The sequence below is a fragment of the Capsicum annuum genome, chromosome 10, assembly GCF_002878395.1.
Source record: "Capsicum annuum cultivar UCD-10X-F1 chromosome 10, UCD10Xv1.1, whole genome shotgun sequence".
NCBI lineage: Eukaryota > Viridiplantae > Streptophyta > Magnoliopsida > Solanales > Solanaceae > Capsicum > Capsicum annuum.
This window is the reverse complement of record NC_061120.1, coordinates 219,604,259-219,612,677: the sequence shown is the minus strand read 5'-3', so window position 1 is coordinate 219,612,677 and position 8,419 is coordinate 219,604,259.

The following is an 8,419-nucleotide window of genomic DNA, read 5'->3' as shown; positions in this document are numbered from 1 at the left end:
AGAAGAAAAAGGACTGCATCTGAAGGAGCATATATAGATGACAAGCTGCATTCAAATAACTCACTCATGCAATGATAAGAAAATCAAAAATCAGCAAAATCGCTCACCATCTTGAAGAAGAATCTAATTCCTTAGTATGTTTTAGACTGCATGTAATACAGAGGTTCTTGAGTTGTAATGAGTAAATTGTTTTAGTCTCAGTATTCTATAATATGAGTTAGGAGCTAGTCTTTGAGTTGGGGAAAACTCAGAGACTTTGGGAACACTTATCTTAGGAAGATTTGTGTTTTTGTAGTAATAGGAGTTAGAAGTTTTAATTCCTTATTTACAAGAAGTCTTGTAATTATGTTGATTGTTGAGGCTCAAAGTTATAGTGAAGATTGGGGTTAAATCCTGTAGAGGTACAGGTCATGTTTTTTTACACCTTTTTGAGCTGAGTATTTTCCACATAAAAATCACTGTGTTCAGTTTTTACTTTTGTGAACCACATATACTTACTTGTTCCACAGATAGGCAATTAGTAGGAATCATACTCTAACAAGTGGTATCAGAGGTTGTCTTAAATAAGATTTTATCCTAAGATTAGATCATTATGATGAATTCCACACCTCCTATTGGTAACAGTGAAGGTCAATCCACTACTAGACCCCCAATCTTTGATGATACTCATTTCATCTGGTGGAAAGCCAGGATGGAGATGTTTATTCTAGGAGAAGACTATGAATTATGGGATAGGATTACTGAAGGTTCTACTATCCCTATGAATACTGAAGATGGTGTGCAAGTTAGGAAAATAAGGAGTGAGTTTACTGCTGATGATCTTTTGGCCTTAAAGAAAAATGCTAAGGCAAAGAATATCCTAGTCTGTGGTCTAGGACCTGCTGAATACAATAGAATATCTACCTGAACCAATGCTAAGAAAATATGGGATGCCTTAGTAAATGCCCATGAAGGTACCTCTCAGGTAAGAAAATTCAGGATCTCTCTCCTTTTTACTGAATATAAAGCATTTAAGATGAATGAAAATGAATCATTGTATGATATGATGATAAGACTTACTACTCTAACAAATGAGTTAACCTCCTTGGGAAAAGTCATCACTGAAGAAGAACAAGTAGAGAAGGTTCTGAGGGTGCTACCAAAGTCAAAATAGAATGTTAAAGTCACTGCAATCAAGGAAGCAAATAAGGATTTCACAGGTATGACTTTGGATGAAATAGTAGGGAATGGAAGTTGATGGCATTAAGGAACAGAAGGCTTTTGAAAAAATCTTGGCCTCAAAAGCTTCTGATAGTGATGAAGAGATTGAACTGGATAAGGAACAAATTGCCTTCATAACTAAAAACTTCAGAAAGTTTTTTAAGAAGAAGAAGGGAACAGGTAGCAAAAAGCGTCCCAATGACAATCCAAATGGATGTTACAAGTGTGGAAAGACTGATCATCAGATCAGAGAATGTCCTCTCTGGGAAATAGAATTTAGGAAGGAAAGAGTTGAAAAAGAACAAAAGGCCAGGAGGAAGGAAAAGGAAGAACATGCCATGATAGCTAAATGGGGATCTGACTCTGAAAATGATGATGATGGAGTTGATGAGACAACATTTATGGCTTTTGGAGACTCAGACATTGAGGAAGAAGATGATGCTTCTAAGGTAAGTTTACTTCAACTAAAAGAAAAACTGCATCTTTTTTCTAAAACTAAACTTGTTTCCTTGATGACTGATTTAATTGAAAATCTCCAAGAATTAACTTCTGATAGGGATGAATTGTTCAACAGTCTTGCAAGTCTTAAATTTGATTTCACTGGCTTGAAAGCTTGCAAGCAAAATGTTGACAAATAAAATTGCACTCTCAAGGAACAAGTTACACTGTTTGAGTCCTTAAATAATGATCTTAAGTCCGAAATCCTTAAACTGACTCTCACTGACCATGGGAAAAGTCCATGAGTAAAGAACAAGAAAATACTGAACTTGAGTTAACTAAGTACAAACAAGAATGCTACGATTTGACTGAAAAGATGGATAAGCTGAGTCAAGAGGTGGAAAGACTAAAATTGGATCTTGAAAAGTCAAACAGATGGACAAATTCTTCAAGAATTGTCCATCAGCCTGGTAAAAGAAATCACAATGAAAAAGTAGGCTTGGGTTATTATAAAGAAGCTGATAATCTTCAAGACTTATGCTATATTTGTGGCAATCTTAGACATCCTACTATTGAATGTCCTATGGCAGCTAAAAACAGATCTAGAAGTCTGAACCTGACAACTAAACTTTCTCAGACCAAGAAAACAAGCACTAAAATTAGTCTGAGAAACAAGTCAGCCTACTTGCTTCCTGCTTGGACTATAAGGAATTTAATTCATCCTTTTACTAACAAAACATGACCCAAGATTGTCTGGGTTCCTAAGTCTAACCATTGATTTCTTGTGCAGGAGAAGGTGAAGGGAAACAAAAGGCACTGGTACCTAGATAGTGCTTGCTCAATACATATGACTGGTGACAAGCAAAAGTTTCTTTCACTCTCCAAAATAGATGGTGGGGGAGTCTCTTTTGGAATGAAAAAAGGGGAATCATAACTGGAGTTGGAAAAATTGCCTCATCTGAGTCAAAAGCTATGGAGGATGTTTATCTTGTGGAAGGACTAAAGCATAACCTGCTAAGCATTTCACAATTGTGTGACAAAGGTAATAAAGTGATTTTCACTGCTGCAGGTGTTAAAGTCAAAAGGATGGACACCAAAGAAAGTATGCTTAATGCAATGAGATACAGGAATGTATACAAAGCAGACATAATGGTAATACCAGGACCTGAGTTGACTTGTCTAAGTGCAATAGAAACTGATCCCCTCCTTTAGCACAGAAGACTTGGACATGCAAGTCTGAAACAACTGAACATACTTTCCTCTAAAGACATGGTATTGGGACTACCCAAGACCAAGTTAAGGAAGCAAAGTTATGTAGTGCATGTGTAAGGGGGAAACAGGTAAAATCCTCTTTTAAGTCAAAGAACCATGTTAGCACTACCAAATGTCTTAACCTGGTTCATATGGACTTGTGTGGACCAATGAGACAACAAAGTAGAGGTGGAAAAAGGTATATTTTTGTAATTTTTGATGATTATTCTAGGTTCACCTGGACTATGTTTCTAGCCTCTAAAGAAGATGCCTTTGAAATTTTCATTAAGAAAATAGAAAAGAAACTGGGCACTTCATTAGTTTCCATAAGGTCTGACCATGGAACAGAATTTGAGAATGCAAAATTCTTAGATTTTTGTTCATCAAATGGAATAGATCATAACTTCTCAGCTCCTAGAACTCCACAACAAAATGGAGTGGTGGAAAGGAAGAACAGAACCTTGGAAGATTGGCTAGAACAATGATGCTTGCAGCAAATATTGCCAAAAACCTATGGGCAGAGGCAATAAGTACTGCAGCATATATCACAAACAGATGCATAATCAGACCCATGTTAGAAAATACTCCCTATGAATTACTAAAAGGTAGAAAGCCTAACATTTCTCACTTTAGAACTTTTGGTTGTAAATATTTCATACATAATAATGGTAAGGATAATTTGGGAAAATTTGATGCCAAAAGTGATGAGGGAATTTTTTTAGGTTATTCACTTTATAGTAAGGCTTACAGAGTTTTAAACAACAGAACTAACTGTGTTGAAGAAAGCATGCATGTGATTTTTGATGAGCTTTGTGTTAAGACTAACCTACAGGAAGAAAGCAACACTGAGGAACAGGTTACACAACATGTTCCATCAACTGAAGTAGTCAAACTTGGGGGCACTTTCACAGGGGGAACTGAAGCTGAAGGCACAGTGTTAGGGGGAACTGAGCCATCAACTGCTTCACATCAGAACATTAGTAGTAATCCAAGCAGCTCACTAGGCTTGATCCCAAAAGGATACAATTATCAAGGTTCTCATCCCATTGAGAATGTACTTAATGATCTCACTTCTTGAATCACCACAAGATCTGGATTGAGAAGTATGTGTGCATTCAAGGCACTCCTGTCAGAAATAGATCCAAAAAAAGTGAGGCATTGCTTGATGTTGATTGGATCATAGCCATGCAAGATGAATTGAATCAGTTTAAGAGAAGCAAAGTATGACATTTAGTTCCTCTTCCAAAATATAGATCAGTCATTGGAACTAAATGGGTGTACAGAAATAAAAATGATGAGCATGGAATAGTCACAAGAAACAAGGCAAGACTGGTGGTTCAAGGATACAACCAAGAAGAAGGAGTTGACTTTGATGAGACTTTTACTCCTGTAACAAAACTTGAAGCCATAAGATTGATGGTTGCCTTTGCCTCTTACATGGAGTTTATTTTATACCAGATGTATGTGAAGAGTGCATTCCTAAATGGCATTCTCAAAGAATAGGTTTATGTGAAGCAACCTTTAGGATTTAAAAGCAGGGAGTTTCCAGATCATGTGTACAAGATGGATAAGGCTTTGTATGGGTTGAAACAAGCACCAAGGGATTGGTATGAGAGATTATCAAAGTTTTTGCTGGATCATGGACACACCAGAGGTAAAATTGACAATACCCTTTTCTTAAAAACTAATGGAAAGAAATTGTTAGTTGTGCAGGTGTATGTGGATGACATTATTTTTGGCTCAACCAACATGAATATGACTCATTACTTTGATAGAATCATGAGTTGTGAGTTTGAAAGAGCATGATGGGGGAGTTGAATTACTTCCTGGGTCTTCAAATAAAATAGTCAGCATCAAGAACAATGATCCATCAACCAAAGTATGTCAAAGAGCTTCTCAAGAAATTCTCCATGGAGGAAACTAAAGAAATAAGTACTCCTATTGCCACTGCCACAAAACTTGACCTAGATGAAACAGGTTCTGATGTAGAACAAAAACTATATAGAGGTATGATAGGGTCCTTATTGTATCTCACAGCAAGCAGACCTAACATTGTGTTTAGTGTAGGACTGTGTGAAAGGTTTCAAGGTAATCCAAAAGAATCCCGTCTGAAGTCTGCAAAAAGAATTTTCAAATATTTTAAAGGAACTAGTGATCTTGGTTTGTGGTATTCCAAAGGTAGTAACTTTAATTTGGTAGGATACTTTGATGCTGATTATGCAGGATATTTGGTGGACAGGAAAAGCACTACAGGTATGGCTCACTTCTTAGGATCATGTTTGATTACCTGGTCCACAAAGAAGTAAAATTCAGTAGCTCTGTCTACTACTGAGGCTGAATACGTTGCTGTTGGGTCATGCTGTGCTCAATTGTTATAGATCAAACAACAACTTCTGGATTTTGCGATAGATGTAGGTTGTGTTCCTATCTTTTGTGATAACAAAAGTGCTATAAACATAGCCAAAAATCCTGTCCAACATAAAAGAACTAAGCATATTGATATCCGTCATCACTTCGTTTGAGACAATGTTGAAAAAAGAAATATATCAATTATGTTTTGTTCAACTGAGGAACAAATTGCTGACATATTCACTAAGGCTTTGAGTAGGGAATACTTTGAAAAAAATAGGTTAGCATTGGGGATGATTAACATTGTATAAATCTCCTTCAATGATTGACTAGAATATGCTATGCCTGAGTGATTGTTGATTAATTCAGTCTTACACATTTAGTTGTGTGTCCTAATTCCAAGATTTAAAGCAATGTGATATATCTATGTGTTGTTTTTTGTAGATAGATGGATCATCAAGGCAAGAGTGGTCATGTACTAATCAAACACAAGTATGATTATTGTTTTCCATAGTAGCATTAAGAGAAACATGTCATCTACATGGTCCTTTCTATAATGATTAAAACCGCTAAAACCGAATAGTCATCTTCTTCAAAAGGCTACCAGACCTTTCCCATTCGTACTGAACTTCTACTTCAGCACGTTTCTCCAAAATCATAGTTCCTTCATCTTTCAACTTTCGTCTCATTCTTCTTAAATAAGTCTCTTGATTTCTCTCCTATTTCCACTTCTCGTTCAACCTCTGAATATTTACTATACTATGGAATCTTCCTCCTCCCCTCCTTCTTCCACAAAATATGACATTAATCCTTCTACACAACCTATTCTCCACCAAAACATCACTTTACCCTCACTTATCCAACCCCAAATCCTTCTCAACCTATCTGATTTCCCATTCTTCAAAACCTTACCACACCTCTTCTGTCACTCTTCATTCAAACCCTCGCTCCTTCCAGAACCCTTACCACTATCAGTTGCTCCTCTTTAAATCCTTGATCAAGATGAAATTCCAATTGACAACCTTATTCCTAGACGGTCAAGATCGACTCTGAAATGAAAACCCTCATTTGTTGCTATTGATGTCGATGATGATACTCCAGAACACTCTTTTCCCGTCATCCTTTCATCTTGAACTCCACATACTCGGAGAAGAAAACAATAGGAAGATTCTTGTTTGGAAGAGGCACTTAGGGAAAGTAAAAAGAAATGTGTAGTGCCTAATGCTTCTCCTCCCCTATGTGATTCCTCTCCTGACGTTCTCATTCTCTCCAAGAGAATGCTGAAGCAGAAGTATACCATAGCTAAAACATCAAAACCATATATTTCTCGTAAACTGTCCCCTTTCCCTCTCCCAAAGTATCCTTATCTTCAAAATCCACTGTCCAAGCCTCCAAGCCTCTACTGCCAAAGTCTCTACTAGAAAAGCCTCTAAAGATTCTCCAAAATCGTGTCACTTCTAAAGAAATGGGTCCCCAAACCTGGTCCTTCTGTCTCATCTGACTCAGATTCAGACTATCTTCCTGATACTTCTTTTGTGCCTCCTGTTTTGATACTCCTGCTGCTAACACTTCTCAGTCAAACCATGTTCTGTATTTTTAGAAATAAAAGATGGTTAGAGGTAGGGCTGTCACTGCTTTTAGGGGTTCTGATATGAAAACTTTGGTATCCAAATTGGGGCTCAGGGGTGGTCCTCCTTGTTTCTGCAAGGTACTCATCAAATAAGGTTTGGAAAAGATGAAGTGTATGAATTTTATACACATGGCGTTGCGATTGGGGAGATGATCACAACCTCTGTTCATGGAAAACTCATCAATCTTTATCCTACTGATTTGGGTAGGATTCTAAGTGTTCTTACTGGAGGTTGGGGTCACTATGTGAAAGGATCTTGGCCTCCTCTTGACACTATTCCATCCGCCCTTGATATCTACAGAAATTTTTCTGGAAAGCCTCTCCTTCCTTCTCATCGTAAGGTGATGAAAAATGAGATGTCTCCTCTTTCAGTTGTATTTTGATGTAGCCCACAAAATGATCTTACCCAGGCAGGAGAGGCACACAGTTAAAAGTTTTCTTGATCTTACTTTAATTGAACTATTGGATTCTGAGATTCCAATAGACCTTCCCCAACTCATCATTAAGCATATGCAAAGGGTACTCGTCAAAGATAAAAATGGTTATGCTCTGCCCTATCAGTTTTGGCTTGCCTTTGTGTTTGATGATTTTCGTGTCTCTGTCAAGGTGTTGTCCTTACAGACAACTAAGGATGTGATTGGACAAGTGAACCATGCTATGTTACTTACTGCTATGAGACATGCAGACAACCCTATGTAGAAGTTGCGAAATACCTTAGAGGCTAAGTAGGGTGAGCTGGAGGTTGCACAGGCTGTAGTAGAGGCTGCCCAGGCTATTCATGCAGATGAAAAGAGGGCCCTTGAAGCTCAAATTGCTTCCCTCACAGCCACTTTGGATAAGGAAAGAACTGAAAATGCTGGTATCGTTAGAATGTTGACCTCCTTTATCCCCTCTACCTCCTCAAAATAAACTCCTCCTTCATCCCTTAGTTTTTTTTATTTGCTACTTCTTAGTCCAACTTGTTTCTCTTTTTGGTCTTACTGGATAATGATAATTGTATCTATTTTTGTGCATGAAATGGACCTCCTTTTGCTTCACTTGATCTACTTCTGTTCAATTCAATGCTTAGTTATCTCTTGCTCTAACTCTTGCTTGTTTTAGTGATAGCCCCAGTGTCCATGGATTATTAAATAGTTTTTCACTAATTAGCTCAGCTTTTCGATGATGTCAAAAGGGGAAGTATAGATTATACAATGCTTATAACTCAACTGATTTAACCTGTTTCATTCTACTGTGATCCTTTTATTTAATTTCTTATTGAGTATGTCAGGTTCTTTGTAATACTGTGCTGATAAGTTTGTCATCATCAAAAAGGGGGAATATTTTAGGGCATAAGAAGTTTTGATGATAGAAAGATGAATGAAACATGTTGTGCAAGCTGGTCCATACAAGTGAAACTGCTTCGGACATATGGAGTGCATGCTGAAATTATGACATGCTAAAATTATTACATAAGCTGTCAACACATGGATAAGAAAAGGATGGTCACACGGCTATATGAAGATAATTGAAGCAGTTAGAGGTTAAGTAGATCAAGAAGTCTACAAGGTA